The 17,514-nt window shown below is 45.5% G+C and overlaps 1 protein-coding gene across 1 annotated transcript in view; it reads right to left on the bottom strand.

Annotated features, from left to right (window-relative positions):
* LOC126253643 (uncharacterized) overlaps positions 1-17,514 on the bottom strand; it is an 83,399-nt gene that overhangs the window by 21,052 nt on the left and 44,833 nt on the right. The window contains exon 6 of the mRNA XM_049955146.1: positions 15,028-15,093. The gene's annotated coding sequence lies outside the window, so the exon portion shown is untranslated. The remainder of the gene's footprint in view (positions 1-15,027; positions 15,094-17,514) is intronic.

The raw sequence follows: 17,514 nt of genomic DNA, 5'->3' as shown, positions 1-17,514 counted from the left end.
GATGTCCTTGCCCAAGAGATGTAGAATGGGCGGGACTGCAATGCGACGACGAGAAAGTGGGCTGAAGATCTCAATGCACGATGGACACGATGCACCATGTAAGGCGCCCTTCCCCAGTTGGCTCGCTCTTTGAGAAAATTTTGAAAAATGGAGGTCAAACCCTTCAGGGGACCATAACAAAGATTGAAAGGTGTGAGACCCCTTTTAGTCACCTCTTACAACAGGCAGGAATACCTCGGGGTTTTTCTAACCCCCAGACCCACAAGGGGGAGCTTCTGACGAAGTTAATTATGATGCAGCATATGAAATTCTAAAGATAGTACGGGTAAAATGTTATCCACAATTTATACCACAAACAGACTCAAGTTATAAGACTGAGGCCATGAAAGAGAAACACTAGTTCAGAAAGGAGCGTCACAGGAGTGAAGCCTCTCCTCGATGTTATTCAACCTGTACGCTGAGCAAAGAAATCAAACAGAAATTTGCAACGGAAATTCAATGTCGGTGAGAAGGAATCAAATTTTGAGGTTTGCTGATGACAGGGACAGCAAAAGACTTGCAAGAGCAACTCACATTAATGAATACTGTGTGTGTGTGTGTGTGTGTGTGTGTGTGTGTGTGTGTGTGTGTGTGTGGTTTGAGGTTTTCGGGCACTAAACAGCAGGGTCATCGGCGCCCAAATGCATAGAAACAGGAACACATGCAGTGATGAATACTGTGTCTTGGAAAGAGGTTGTTACATGAATGTTAACAAAAGTGAAGCAAGGTAAATGAATGTAGCTGAATTAAATCAGGTGATACTGTACAAATTAGATTAGGAAATGACACTGAAAGTAGTTTATGAGTTTTGCTGTTCGTTCAGGAAAATAACTAACGATGCCAAAGCAGGGAGGTTATAAAATAGAGGCTGGCTATAGTAACAAAAACATTTAAGGAAAAAAGGAATTCATTGACATCTATTACAATTTAAGTGTTAGGAGGTTTTTGAATGTTATACAATCTTATCGAATAACTAATGAGGTGGTACTGAATCAAAATGGGGGGGGGGGAGGGGATAAATTTATGGCATAACTTGACTAAAAGAAGGGATCGGCTGATAGGACACCTCCTGAGACATGAAGAATCTTTGGTTGGATAATGGAAGGAAATGTAGGATGAGGGAGGGGTAAAAATGGTAAAGAGAGACCAATGAATGAACACGTTAAACATATTGAAATGGATGTTGGTTCCAGTAATTATTCAGATACAAGGAGACTTGCACAGAATAGAGAGAAGTGTGGAGACCCACAGGAAGCGTCTTTCGGCTGACCACCACCACCACCACCACGCACCAATGCATCCTCTGGGACAATTCATAGGAGCCCTAAAATTACTACAGGAAGCTGATCTGTTCACATTCCATGCTCTTACATTTACTATTTGGCTCAATACAAATGATCACTATTAATTCACCAGAGCTGTTTTTCATCCTAGGTCTTTACATTCATTAAAAGTTAGTTTATGAATGTGGTGACTTCATCGGTCTGTTGTGAAACTTGCCTTCCGCAGAAGCTAGTCAAGTGATAAACTTTTAGTCTCTATATTACTTGAGAAACATAACAGAACTGCATGTTTCTCCAAAACCACTGTGTAACCTTGGCTAGTATTGTGCCTAATAATGGACAGGACTATCCTTTACCACTTCCACACAGCACTTACAAATATCCTCATATCGTCCACATACATAATATGTATTGTCATAGCACATTCCCAAAATCTAAAGAATGCTTATGACGGATCTAGGCTTGGCTCACTTCAACCTATGAAACTTAGTATACTTCGAATTCCTTGTTCTCACGGGTGATTTCGGTTTTCTTTGTGCAACAACACAGTAGAGAACAGTTAATGGTGTGCTTTCAGGTGTTCAGCCAAGTTTCTGATTTCATTTATCTGCACAATATTTTGATGACCAACCCAGTTGTGTTTTCCAGGTGATGTGTGCTATATTGTTACGCGTACCCGTCAGAGGTCTCCATCTGGCTTTTACGCCCACTTGAATTGTACAGTGCATGCTGTTGTGTGAAAGTCCCACAGATATCAATGTGGACACTTTGCACGTACGCAGCAACTACATTAGACTTAACTTACACTCATTTGAGCATTCCATGCTCAATGTCCTGACTGCCCCTGCTGTTTAACTTTTCTAGTTTTCTTGTAGTTGTGATAGATTGTGTACCTTTGCGTTGTCAACTAAGTTATTAATTTAATTTTTCTGCACAATATTTTGAAGAATGACCCAGTTGGGTTCTTCAGGTGGTGCAAGTTGCCTACTCCTACAAGACCTGACAGATCCAAAATACACAGTTGTATTATAATGTGCACTTAAGCAGAAAATAAATTTTGTAACTAATGGTGATTAACGAAATTTAGGATGCTTGCAACTCACTCAAGATTAAAAAAGGTGGGGTCGGGAAGGGAAGGGGCAACAACTACTGTTTACTTTTCAATACCTCATGTGCACGTTTATATAATCACTGTTAAGTACTTATATAATATCACTGTGTTGTCACACAAAATGTTAAATATTGTCTGCAACGACTTTCACAGGAACAACATATATTCAGTATGTACATCTATTTGCTACAATGAATTTTAACATGGACAATGTCTTTCATGCTGATTCACCTATAAGACAGAATTTTGTCCTCAATAATACTGATCACATACTTCCAAGTAGTTAAGACAGTGCAGGTAGGTACAAAAGCCAAAATTTTTCCTCTATAAATAAGATTTTCAGATGAATGTTTGACATTTTGAGATCACTAACTAATACCATCCCAGAACCTCTCTGGTCACTTCTAGAGCTGAGGTAAACAACATGGCAAAACCACCTCCACAATGTCAAAAAATAACAAGCTAACCTAAAACAGCATTTGCCTTGTTCAGCTTATATTTTTTATGTATAAATATTATGAGAGAAATTTGTTAATCTTTAGCGGGCTATGCAGAAACGATTAGTTACATGTAATTAATTTCAAAAAATCTTAAATCTACACCTCAGTATTACTTTTCTTCACAATTAACTTCCAGATTTATGGATTTAGCACACCTTTTAAGTGGTTGATAAATGACCTCCACATAAAATACTGCTGCCTTTAGAGCCCAGCCACAACAGCATCATAATTTTCTTCAAAAAAGTCCACGTACTGAGTGTCACATTCGTTCTACTGCCTAGACATTACTCCAAGTACTTTCTGCTACTTTCTACACATAAAAAACTGTACTAGACCACAGTACTTTTGATTTCATTAATGAACTTCTAGACGCTATCATGGTCTGGCTGCACTGTAAGGTGGTGGAATTTCAGGCACAGAGAACCAATCAACAAACAGAGATAAACGGTTAAAGCTGGATGGAGATCATGTGAGAAAGTAATGCAAAAGTGTAGATGGATGGATTGATGGGACTTGAAGGGACCAAACTGCATTATCATTGGTGCCTTAATCCTCCGTGTGTAAAGCCAGGAATCCCCAGTGAGGAAGTACATAAAAGACAAATTCCCAATGGACTCCACTGTATCAGAGAATCAGAAAGCCATGTATACAAGCAAGTAGAAGGGAAAGAGCGGTAAAAGGCTAATAGGGTTAAGTGGGAAGTTTCCCTGCCCAGAAAGCAGCTGGAGGCCCCCAGGACATGTTATGTGGCTGGAGGACATCCTCTGCATTCAACCAGTGCTTCCACACCCTCCATTACAACAAGAAAACTAGCTACACGGACAAGATAAAATATCAGGAGAGAGACCAATGACAATGAGTCTGTCGACCAACAATAGATATAAAAGAATAAGAAAACTTAAGAAGTTGTGAAGGGCAAGAGTCAGGCTGGACTACTGAGCAAGAGCAGCCATAGGGCCCCTTGGGTCAGAGCAGGTGACAGGGCACCTCAGATTCCTCCATCAGCCGACAAGGTTAATGTGCCATATGTCACAGACAGTAGTAAAAACCACTTTTGTGGTTAAACATAAAACCAAATTGGCTGCTTTGGCATCGTCCGCTAGCACCAGAGGTAGTGTGTCAGCAAGTTTAAGGTTTCACAGTAAAGTGGCCAAATTAGGGCAGTCGGCCAAATTAGGGCAGTCCAGTAAGTGTGGGCCACCCAAGTGTGGCCAATGCAAATGCAAAAGTGGAGCAAAAAGGGAAAAATGACAGTGTGGTGAATTTATGCTTAACAGTTTATCTGGAGAAACCAAGGCACAATAATTCACATTCCAAGCCTCCGACAACTGTCTCTGTAGATTTGACCAAAGACCCAGTTCCCATACCTCCAATTCCAAAGTCGACATCATGGTAGCCAACTTGGCTAGTCAGCATGTTCATTTCTTGGGATCCCAGTAAGACAAGGGGTTCACACAAAGGTGACTGACTGTGCTGCATGGTGGAGATCATGTGGAGAGAGCCTGGATAGTCACAACCAATGGGTGTCAAGGGTAGCACTTGTCGACAGCCTGAGAACTACTCAAGGATTCACTGTTGATTAAGAAAAATGTGCCAGTGCAAGAATGAAGATGGCTGAGGGCTGGAGCAATGGCCACCAATTCCGCAGTGAATTAACTGCATCCATTTGGCAGGGATCATAGTTCACTGTATCTTGCATGTGTTTAGGCAAAACCAATTCACCTGTTGAGTTTAGAGTCATCAGTGTATAACCACATGTGAGCACGGAATTGTGTAAGGATGTCCTGGAACAGGCGACGAAAAATAATATGGTCTACCGAGTCTTTCAGTTCAAAGGAGAGGTCAAGGCAGATTTGAGAACAGGGTCAATATCTTCCCTGACTAGAAGCCACAGTGGGGAAAGAGTGAGTTCAGAGCAGAGAATGCTTGTGAACAATGATCGTGACTCCAGACCTTGGCCTCTATTGTCAGAGGTAGATCTCCATACCAGGAAAAAGGACAGGGGAATAACAAAATTGTATTGCATAGCTAAGCAGTAGTTGGTTGGTTGGTTGGTTTGTGGGATTAAAGGGACTAGACTGCGACGGTCATCGGTCCCTTTTTCCAAAAAATTAAAACCACCCAATGAGAATAAAAACGAACAGCAGGAAAGACGTCAGACGACACAGGACAAGAAATAATCCGACAAAGATCAGACAAAACAAATTAAAATCACGCAGTGTGTGACAGTGGTTGGCCAACCATAGAGAAAAAAAAAAAAAAAGAGGAAAAGCCAACCACCAAGAACACATTAAAAACTCAGTTTAAAATCAGAGGCTAAAAGCCAGAATCAACACTAAAAATCTTGAACACTCAGATTAAACGATAAAAACCCCCTGCCCGAATAAAATGCAAAACTAAGGCCACCATGGCAGAGTCATCTATTAAAAGGGCAGAGAGCGTGTCAGGCAGCGCAAACGTCTGCATGAGCACAGATAAAAGTGGACAGTCCAACAAAATGTGGACCACTGTGAATGCCGAGCCGCAGCGACAGAGAGGGGGGTCCTCACGGAGCAATAAGTGGCCGTGGGTCATCCGTGTGTGCCCAATATGCAGTCGGCAGAGGACGACAGACTCCTTGCGAGAGACTCGCAAGGAGGAGCGCCACACAGTCGTCGTCTCCTTGATGGCACGGAGTTTGTTAGGGGTGGCCAGACCGCGCCATTCAGCGTCCCAAAGCGAGATAACTTTGCAGCGTAAGACTGCCCTCAAATCAGTCTCCGGAAGGCCAATGTCTAGAGTGTGTTCACTGGTGGACTGTTTGGCCAGGCGGTCAACACGTTCATTGCCCGGGATACCGACATGACCGGGGGCCACACAAAGACCACAGAGCGGCCGCAACGGGCAAGAGTATGCAGGGACTCATGGATAGCCATCACCAGACGAGAACGAGGGAAGCACTGGTCGAGAGCTCATAAACCGCTCAGGGAATCGCTACAGATAACGAAGGACTCACCTGAGCAGGAGCGGATATACTCTAGGGCACGAAAGATGGCAACCAGCTCAGCAGTGTAAACACTGCAGCCATCCGGCAAGGAACGTTGTTCGGAATGGTCCCCTAGAGTAAGCGCATAACCGACACGACCAGCAACGATTGAACCGTCAGTGTAAACAACGTCAGAGCCCTGATACGTGGCCAGGATGGAATAAAAGCGGTGGTGGAAGGCCTCTGGAGGGACTGAGTCCTTCGGGCCCTGTGCCAAGTCGAGCCGAAGGCAAGGACGAGGAACACACCATGGGGGTGTACGCAAAGTGGCCCGGAAAGGAGGTGGAACAGTGAAAACCCGAAGCCCGGAGAGAAGTTCTTTGACGCGGACCGCAATCGTAGAACCTGACCATGGCCGGCGTTCTGGCAGATGGACGACCGATTGCGGGAACAGGAGACAATAGTTTGGATGCCCGGGCAAGCTAAAAACATGGGCAGCATAAGCGGCCAGTAAATGTTGGCGCCTCAATCGCAGTGGAGGGACACCAGCCTCCACAAGTACGTTGTCCACAGGGCTGGTGCGGAAGGCACCAGTGGCCAGTCGTATCCCGCTGTGTAGGATTGGGTCCAGCACCCGCAACGTAGATGGGGATGCTGAGCCATAAGCCAGGCTCCCGTAATCCGGACGGGACTGGATTAACGCCTGGTAGAGCCGTAACGGGGTAGATCGGTCGGCGCCCCAGCTGGTGTGGCTCAAGCATCTCAGAGCATTTAGATGCCGCCAACACGCCTGTTTAAGCTGCCGAATATGAGGCAGCCAACTCAGCCGGGCATCAAAAACTACACCCAAAAACCTGTGGGTCTCCACCACAGCAAGGAGGTCGTCGGCAAGATAAAGCCGCGGCTCTGGATGGACTGTTCAGCACCGGCAGAAATGCATAACGCGGGTCTTGGCAGCCGAAAACTGAAAACCATGCGCTACAGCCCAAGACTCCGCCTTGCGGATAGCGCCCTGTAGCTGACGTTCAACAGCTGCAATGCCAGTAGAGCTGTAGTAAAGGCAGAAGTAGTCAGCATACAGGGAAGCGGAGACAGAATTTCCCACCCCTGCAGCGAGTTCGTTTATGGCAATTAAAAACAGGCAGACACTGAGGACAGATCCCTGTGACACCCCGTTCTCCTGGACTCGGGAGGAACTATACGAGGCCGCGACTTGCACGCGGAAGGTACGACACGACAGAAAATTGCGGATAAAAATCGGCAGAGGACCACGAAGACCCCATCCATGAAGCGTAGAAAGGATGTGATGACGCCATGTCGTATCATACGCCTTCCGCATGTCGAAAAAGACAGAGACCAGGTGCTGACGGCGGGCAAAGGCAGTACGGATGGCCGACTCCAGGCTCACCAGATTGTCGGTGGCGGAGTGGCCTTTACGGAACCCACCCTGAGACAGAGCCAGAAGGCCCCGAGACTCCAGTACCCAATTAAAGCACCGGTTCACCATCCGTTCGAGAAGCTTGCAAAGAACGTTGATGAGGCTAATGGAGCGGTAGCTGTCCACCTCCAAAGGGCTCTTGCCTGGTTTCAAAACGGGGATGACAATGCTTTCCCGCCATTGCGATGGAAACTCACCCTTGACCCAGAGACGGTTGTAAAGGTCAAGGAGGCGTCGCTTGCAGTCCACTGAAAGGTGTTTCAGCATCTGACAGTGGGTGCGATCTGGCCCAGGAGCGGTATCAGGGCAAGCAGCAAAGGCACTGTGAAATTCCCACTCACTGAATGGAGCATTGTAGGATTCAGAATGGTGGGTGCGAAAAGAAAGGCTCCGACGTTCCATCCGCTCTTTAACGGAGCGGAAGGCCAGTGGGTAATTGGAAGAAGCAGAACTAAGAGCAAAATGCTCTGCCAAGCTGTTGGCAATTTCGTCGGAGTCTGTACAAACTGCTCCATTTAGTGAGAGCGCAGGGACGGTGACAGGGGTCCGATAGCCGTAGAGGCATCTGATCTTGGCCCAGACCTGCGATGGAGAGACATGGAGGCCAATGGTGGACACATACCGCTCCCAGCACTCCTGCTTGCTTTGGCGGATGAGGCGGCGGGCCCGCGCAAGCAGCTGTTTGAAGGTGATGAGGTGTTCAATGCAGGGATGTCGCTTGTGACGCTGTAGCGCCCACCAGCGATCTTTAATCGCTGCAGCGATCTCAGATGACCACCAAGGCACAGTACGCCGCCGAGGGGATCCAGAAGAATGGGGAATGGCAGATTCGGCGGCAGTAACGATGCCGGTGGTGACCGATTGAACCACCGCATCAATGTCATCACTAGAGAGAGGCTCAATAGCGGCAGTGGAGGAAAACAAGTCCCAGTCAGCCTTATTCATAGCCCACCTGCAAGGGCGCAGAGAAGACTGACGCTGTGGAAGGGACAGAAAGATCGGAAAGCGGTCACTACCACACAGGTCGTCATGCACTCTCCATTGGACAGACGGTAAGAGGCTAGGGCTGCAGATCGAAAGGTCGATGGCGGAGTACGTGCCATGCGCCACGCTAAAGTGTGTGGAGGAACCATCATTTAAAAGCGAAAGATCAAGCTGTGCTAATAAATGCTCAATGGTTGCGCCTCGACCTGTCGCCACTGACCCACCCCACAGAGGGTTATGGGCGTTGAAGTCGCCCAATAACAAGAAAGGTGGCAGCAATTGGGCTATCAGAGCAGCCAGGACATGCTGTGCAACAGCACCATCCGGTGGAAGGTAAAGACTGCAGACGGTAACAGCCTGTGGTGTCCACACCCGAACAGCGACAGCCTCTAAAGCTGTTTGTAGAGGTACAGACTCGCTGTGAAGAGAGTTAAGGACATATATGCAGACGCCACCAGACACCCTTTCATAAGCTACCCGGTTCTTATAATAACCCCGATAGCCACGGAGGGCGGGGGTTCGCATTGCTGGAAACCAAGTTTCCTGAATAGCAATGCAGGAGAAAGGGTGAAGGCTGATAAGTTGTCGGAGCTCAGCTAGATGATGGAAGAAACCGCTGCAGTTCCACTGGAGGAGGGTATTGTCCATGTCAGAGAGGCGTGACGGGACTTGGAAGGCAGATTACGCCACTGGGTCACCTGCTGCCTCCAATTGAGCACCAGTGTTAGCACTATCCACGGCGTCTGAGCGACCGGCGAGATCGAGGTCCTCAGCGGACGCCAGAATCTCCACCTCATCCTCAGACGCAGAGCTGGAAGGTTGCTGTGGGGTGGCTGCCACCGCGAGTTCCTTGGACTTAGAGCTCTTCTTCTTGGATTTCTCACGCTGCTCCTTGGGTTTAACTGGCTGGGAGGGCTTCACCGATTCAGTCTCCGGGACTGAGGAGGATCGTGAAGCCCTACGACCAGCGGCTTGTGGGCACATACGCAACTGTCGGTCGTCACCCTTCCCGCTGGTGGAAACCTGGGAAGGGAGGGACCCAAGGGACCCCTTGCGAGCGTGAGAAGCCGAAGAAGTTGAACACTTCTCCGGCTTAGAAGCGGGGACAGATGTCCCCGATGGGTGGGAGGATGTTGCTCCTGAGGTAGGTGGTGCAGGAGCAACCGGTTGGGTAGAGCCCCCCCACGGGCAAGGGGGCAGGAGTAGTTGTACTGCTCATCAATCTGGCTGGAACTCTCGAAACTGATGGGGCTAGCACAGTAGTTGTAGCAGCTGCGTTGAATATGTCATTCACACAGGATGTAGTCTGTCATATTTCCTTTTGGCCTCAGTATGTCAGCCGGTCCAGGGTCTTATATTCCATGATTTTGCACTCTTTCTGGAAGACTTTGCAGTCTGGCGAGCAAGGTGAATGATGCTCTCTGCAGTTGACACAGATGGGAGGCGGGGCACATGGAGTATTGGGATGTGACGGGCGTCCGCAATCTCGACATGTGAGGCTGGAAATGCAGCGGGAAGACATATGGCCGAACTTCCAGCACTTAAAGCACCGCATCGGGGGAGGGATATAGGGCTTGACGTCACAACGGTACACCATCACCTTGACCTTCTCAAGTAATGTATCACCCTCGAAGGCCAAGATGAAGGCGCCGGTAGCAACCTGATTGTCCCTCGGACCCCGATGAACGCGCCGGACGAAATGAACACCTCTACGCTCTAAGTTGGTGCGCAGCTCGTCATCAGACTGCAAAAGGAGGTCCCTATGGAAAATAACACCCTGGACCATATTTAAACTCTTATGTGGTGTAATGGTAACGTTAACATCCCCCAACTTGTCACAAGCAAGTAACCTGCGTGACTGGGCGGAAGATGCCGTTTATATCAGTACTAACCCAGAGCGCATTTTGGACAAGCCCTCCACCTCCCCAAACTTGTCCTCTAAATGCTCGATGAAGAACTGAGGCTTTGTGGATAGAAAAGACTCCCCATCAGCTCTCGTGCAAACTAAGAATCGGGGCGAATAACTGTTACCTCCATCCTGAGACTTACGCTCCTCCCACGGCGTGGCCAGAGAGGGGAACGTTTTCGGATCGTACTTCTGAGCATTAAATTGAGCCCGAGAACGCTTAGAGACTGCTGGCGGCTGGCCGCCAGCGAGAGATGATGTACCACGCTTCATTGCGGGTTATCCGTCCTGATGCCACCTACTCCGACCAAGGGCCCTCCCCATGGGTGCCACCCAGCCGCAGCAATAACCACCTGGCAGGATGGCCATTGCCGGGAGTCCTGATGCCCCAGGGAGATGGGCATCTACTCCTTGGCATACGTGGGGAGTTAACGGCGCAGGCATCAGTAGAGCGATCCCTGTGTTGTCAGGGGGCTACAACCAACAGGGTACATGGCGGCCCCACCACAACGGACTGGCTACCATGCTGGATGTTAGGTGACATGTGGTCCATGGTCGCCGTCAGTGCAGGAAGTGGCACTGCAAGCGCAAGGTGGAAAGTGCACGCAGGAACGTATCCATGCCCAAGAGATGTAGAGCGGGCAGGACTGCAATGCAACGACAAAGAAGCTGGCGAAAGGTCTAATCGCTAGATGGACACAATGCACCAAGTAAGGCGCCCTTCCCCAATCGGCTCGCTCTTCGGAAAAATTTTGAGAGATGGAGGTCAAACCCAACAGGGGACCATCACATACGGCCGAAAAGTTTGAGACTCCTTGTAGTCGCCTCTTACGACAGGCAGGAATACTGCGGGCCTATTCTTACCCCCGAACCTGCAGGGGTGTAAGCAGTAGTTGCTGACGCCTGATCTGAAGGGTAGGTATGCCAGCCTCCACGAAAACACTGCTCACAAGACTGGTCCAAAAGGTACCTCACACAAGTCGAACCTCACAATGGTGTATTTGGTCCAGCATCCGCAATGCTGAAAGCGATGCCGAGCCATATGCCACACCCCATAATCAAGACATGACAAGATCAGAGCTCTGTAGAGCCGCGAAAGTGTAGAGCGGTCTGCACACCAGCTAGCATTACCAGACAGTGAAGAGTATTGAATTGTGACCAGCATGTTTGCTTAAGTTGGTGAAGACGGGGAACGCTATGTCAACTGGGCATTGAAGACCAATCCCAGAAGTCGTTACGACTCCACTACACTACCACTTGGTCCTCGAGATAGAGTTCTGGTTGGGGATGGACAGTATGACAGTGACAGAAATGCATGACCCATTTCTTGGCAGTGGGAAACGAAGTCATGAGTGAGAGCCCAGGATTGCATCTTTCATATAGCACCCTGCAGTAAGTGTTGAGCAACACCCACAGTTCAGGAGCTATAGTAGATGCAAAAGTTGTCAGCATACAAGGAGGGTGGCACTGTAGATCTAACAGCTGCAGTTAGACCATTGTTAGCCAGTAGAAAAAGAAACACAATACTGAGCCCTGTAGGACCATGTTCTCTCGTATATGGGGAGTCCTGTAAGAAGCACCAATTTGAGCATGGAAAGAATAGTGAGACAAGAAGTTCCAGATAAAAATCAGAAGCTGGTCACAGAGACCCCACTCATGGAGGGTAGCACCGATGTGGTGACACTGTGTGGTGTCTTAAACCCTACGCAAGTATAAGGAGACAGCTATAAGATGCTGACCTCTGGCAAAAGCTGACTGAATAATGGACTCCAGCAGACCAAATTGTCAGCAGTAGAATGATCACAGGACAAAGCCAAACTGTTCTGGCATAACCACAAGCGACGGAACGAAGATGATGAATGCAAGAGAAGAGAAGGCAGTGACATGATGTTGGCCAATGGTGTGCTGATTAGGACCACACCACGACAGGAACGGCCTCTACAAGAGAAGAATATAAGGGCCGCTCCTGCCAGCCTCGGCTGCTCAGTATTCGGAGTATTGGGACAGTATTAGCACAGTTGTAGACCGGCACTCGCAGAAAAGTTATTAGTGATCAATATCCTTTGCTTGTCTGGACACTGTCTATAGCAAAGAACTTTACTGTTTGCATTTTGCCCATCGATTGCGACACTTGTTGTAAATACAAGTTAAGTATTGTCAATCTGCTTAACTGAAATAAAACTACTAATGTTATTTGCTTGAATTATTGTATAGCATTTCGAGAACACAGCATCCCTTAGGCACCCTATACGCGACAAGTGGGCAGGACCCCACATAAACGATACTGAGACTCAAGGTACCAACACACCCGTTGGCTCACCAAACATTCGAGCAACTTGCACAGAACATTAGTGACACTAATTGGGCAATACCTGTGATTCTCAAGGAGGTGTTTACCCTGTTTCAGTACTGGGACGATCACACTTTCTCGCCCCTTGCTCCCTATACGATCAAAAATGACAAGTGACATTGGCAATCCACTGATGAGTGTTTGAGTATTTGGCTGTGCATGTGGTCTGGCCCTGGACCCCTGGCAGGGATAAATTCCAGATATTCTTCACATGGACAGCTGCAACCTACAATGTCACATTGAGTGCCATGTATTTGCAGTAGATAGAGTCCAGAATGTACGTGCAAACCACCTGATGCTCTTTCATTGTCAGTGTAGTTCTTAAGAGAGCCCCGATAGCTGTGGAGGGTAAGCAAGTTTCCAGGAGGGCGATACAAAAAACTGGGGAAGCACACAAAAGATGCTGCAGCTCAGCCAAGTGGTGGAAAAAACCACTACAGTTCCACACTGTCACTATCTTGTGGGGATGTGAAGGGACCAAGGAGACAGTTGATGCCTCAGTGTCGGCTGCTGCCACTGGTTGTGAAGATACACTGCCAATACATACTTGTTCTGAATACAGGTGCATTGGGGATCTGGGACATAGGAGCCACCAAGAACGCTGCCTCTGATTCAGAGGCAGAACATGCAGGATCTGGTGATACAGAGGCCATCAGAATCTCCCCCTTTTTCGAGGACTACTACCTGTCCTCAGATGATTTAGCCTTCTGCGAGGGCTTGTCTGCCTCGGATTCTGGGACAGAGGAGGAATGTGAAGTCCTATGACCTGCACCCTGCCGTTCCTTCAGCCACCAGCTAGTATCCGGTTGCAGGTCAGCAGTGTTCTGGGAAGGGAGCATCCTGAGGGATCCCTTTCTCATCACGAGTGCCAGATGACGGAGTTGCTTCTCTGGCTGGGGGTTGGGGACTGACATTCCCTGTGGACAGGTAGTGGGCACTCCTATAGGGGGATGGGAGGCAAACAGTGTGGTCAAGGGGGCTACCACTGTGCAGGTACTTGTTGAGACCACTCCCCACAATGGAACGGCTACAATGCTCAGTTTTGGAAATGGAATATACGCCGCATTGGGCAACCTTCCCTGCATGATCCAGACTTCTGTAAAATTTAGAAAAAAAGAGTCTCAAGTCAAACCCAAGGAGGGGACCATAAAATTAATAATGAAAAGGTGTAGAAGCCTGGAAGGTAAGGAAACGAGTGCACAAAACACAAACAACATCCAAGCACAATCGGCAGCAAAAAGATCATTCAGTAGAAAGGCAGAGAGGGAAAACAAATAGTAGAAAGATGGACCTGCAGCATGGAAAGGGAAGTAGTGCTGCATGGGCTGGTGGCTATGTACTTGCTTTAAAGATGTGAGCCCCCTGAGGGCAAAAGTGTAGATTTGAGATTTTCAAATAATTTTTTTCACCTCTATTGGTATTTTAATTAATGCCCCTTGGAAATTTATTTCTGGACAGTCCTTGTATTCACTAATGAAACATGTTAGTAAAGTATGTTTGTTAGGTTTGCTTATCTGTGTAGTTCACTCGGTACCACATTATCAGCTGTACATGTCCTGTGTATTTAGATTAAATCACGAAGGTACAGCATGCAGTGGAAGAAGTAAAGGTAATCACTCAGCACTTAGTCAACATACTGAATGGTCGATATTCAATTAAACATGAGCGAAACTGTCACTAAAGCTTTCAGACAACTGTATATATATATTTGTTTCTTAACTTGGGGGAAAGACATTGTCCCGTGGCTTTGCCTGCCAGCCATTCCACATATCAATTAAACACCAGTATTGTATATGAAGAAGGTAGTGAGGCCTCATTACGAAAGAGCCATCATGGCATTAGCCTTCAGCATTCATCAAAATCCCTTAGGATTTGAAAGCAGGATAGGAAGACTGGAATTTTATCTTATCTCCTCCTAATGTTTTATTGGAGACCCATCTCATTCATGTAGCACAGCTCTAACAATAGTAAAGTCTTCACCAATGGAGAGAGTATTAAGAAACTTTAACAGATATTTATTTATTTCTTTATTTTATTTTTGTAGCCTAGTATCATACTATCCAAAAGATGATGCGAAACTTATGATGCTCATTATAAAACAGGATACCAATCCCTACGATTTGCTTTAGAATGCAGTGGTGTGCAATTTATTTAAGATCTAAACTTATTTATCAATCCCAATAAAGAAAATAAAAATACTAATTGTACAATTCTCACAAACCTGAAAGAATAACCAATAATCATAATCACACATTTGAGAATCATTCAGACAATGCAAAAACTGGTATTACCTACACAAATTCCTCGTTATGAATATAAAGTAAGTCTACTGCTATGTATACTGATCTTTAGCACTCCTTCATAAGCTGGTTGACAAGCAAAGCATGCAATTATTGGATGGAATTCTTGGCAGATGTATGTAATATATTAATAGACACATATATTACCGACCTTTCTCAGTCTCACAGGTATGGCTCCAATAATTGTACTATGGCAGCAATCTGAAATCATAATAAACTAACGCGGCAGTTTTTAATGTCACAATGCATTTGAACAAAGTCTTTGATACTGTAACAGACTAAGAGAAAAGTAGCTTATTTTCATCAAAACAATGTAAAGTGAGTAAAAGTCATGAACATCTGACATGTCTGGCACTCTGTGATAGACTTGCCCACCTAATGTAGCATGCACCATACTCCAAACTGACGAACTTTGTGAGTATACATGATATTTTTGGGCGCACACATTTTGCTGCTTCTATCAAACATGACCACACCACCATCTCAAATGCAAATTCATACAACAGTTGATCATAAGTCCTAAACACAATATACAGTGGTGTTCCTTAGGTTTCACGAGAATGGTTCACAGAAGCTTTGTTGGCATTTTTGTAGTATGTGTGCTGAAAGAAGAGAAACCATCGCTGGAAGCCGACTTCATGTTGTATCACAATACTGATACATCAGTATGTAATCTGAAATTTCAAATACTCTGGGGGCAAGCAATGTGATCCCTTACCCACTTCTCATAAAACTGTGAGATTAAAAAAGGCATGGCGCACGTAAGTGATGAAAAATTTCATTCCAAACACATTTTTGTTTTTACTGCTGTAAAATAAGAATATCAAACCAAAAAATAAATTCCAGTGAACTTAACTTGCATGGACTGACCACTATTATTTTTAAATCTGTAACCAACATCAACATCAGCGTGCTGTGTGGGCACAACTTACAACATCATGTTAGAGGAAACACTTTCTATGCATCATGCTGTCAGCCACTAGTAAATGCCCCGATTATGGATGTTTTCGTTTTCACTCCATGATGATTCCAGAAGTATTTCACTCCTCAATAAAAAATTATGTTGACAACTCTCTTAGCATAGCAATTCCTGGATAAGAACTGAAGATTTTCAGACACCTATGAAAAGAAAGATCAAGGGGGGAGGAGGGAGGGGGCAGTGGCTAGGGGGGTGCAAGCAAGAAAGCTTTTTGTCATCTTTATCTTGCCTCTACCAACTTGTAAAAGCCCTTTCTAAAAAAATTCATTTTCCAAATGTGTGTATCAACATTTGCATCAATACAAATGCCCACAATTGTGCTTTGCTAATAAAAGGCACAGCCTTCAAATATTTTAGAGGACAGCTAGGAGAAGGCTGGCCATTCACACCTCACTGTTGGCTTTCAGCTATCACAATGTGCATCAAGATCTGTAGCTGTAGGTAACCTCATAATATACAAGCTTATGAGTTATTTGTGTGTTTCTTTCTTATGAATCAATCATAACACATGTCTACATAAACATTTATTGTATTAAAAATTCTATTTTTCTGCAATTCTAGCAGAAAAGGTGCAACATTTTGATGTGGTGTTGATCCACCTTTGATGTAATTTCATTACTAATTTGCAATGTTCATTTTTACATACTGTGTGCATGGAACCTGCAGTCATTCAGAGAATAAGTGAGTCTCTTTCAAATCAATCACACAGCATACAGCTGTAACCAAATCACAATAAACAGAGTACATTTTTTACAAAAATTCAATCTGTCCACATCCTTTTGTTGTGCTAATCCCAACACCTGTCTGGGGTTACAATCTTTCTCAAATATTTGAGTTGGCGGAGGTGAGAGCCAACTCACAAACTGATCTTATTGCAATCTCTGATTATTTGATAGGGATGATGCTGTTTGTGTAAGGCACACATATGATCTTCAACTGTTCCAAAAAAATTTAAGTGGTTCATAATACCTCAAAAATATAAAACTTAGCTGACTTTCATGTCCTTAATTATTTCACATGATACACATAAGCTATCAATTATGTGGTGACAAAATTAGTCTTCAAATTTCAAAGCATACAGCAAGTATTAATCATAACCACTAAAGTGTGAAAGCACTGATCACTGATGAGTGGAAGATTCCTGGAATATGTAAGGCGCTAGCAGCGGTTTCTATACTGGAGATTAAAGCACTGAACACTTACTTCCACAATGTACTGACTTTTTTACAGGTGCTTTTCACAATAACCAAATATGTTCAACAGGTGTTCAATGACTTCTGCTCACTTTATATTATCTGACTATAGTACTTTTAACATTACAAGGGAAGACACAAATGAAAAAATAATTTTACACTACAAAAATTAGTTGAAAGTATTTTTCCCATCTTCCGACATGAAGAAATGATGTGACTGGATTTCACTATAATATATCATGTCTATGATACTTCAAAGAATGCCAATATTATACATGTGCTATGAAGGAAACAATCATATGGCACAGTAGATGGTAATGTGGACGTCTTTAGCTCCAACAAGCCCAGAAGATCATATGCTACTATTAATAGAGCTTTAGTTTTTGTGTACAATCCAAAAATACTGACTGACCCAACGAAATGTATAAAATGCGCAAATGTAGGACCTCTTTCCAAAATTCATTAC

The sequence above is a fragment of the Schistocerca nitens genome, chromosome 4, assembly GCF_023898315.1.
Source record: "Schistocerca nitens isolate TAMUIC-IGC-003100 chromosome 4, iqSchNite1.1, whole genome shotgun sequence".
Taxonomy (NCBI): Eukaryota; Metazoa; Arthropoda; class Insecta; order Orthoptera; family Acrididae; genus Schistocerca; species Schistocerca nitens.
This window is presented reverse-complemented; position numbering and strand designations above follow the sequence as displayed.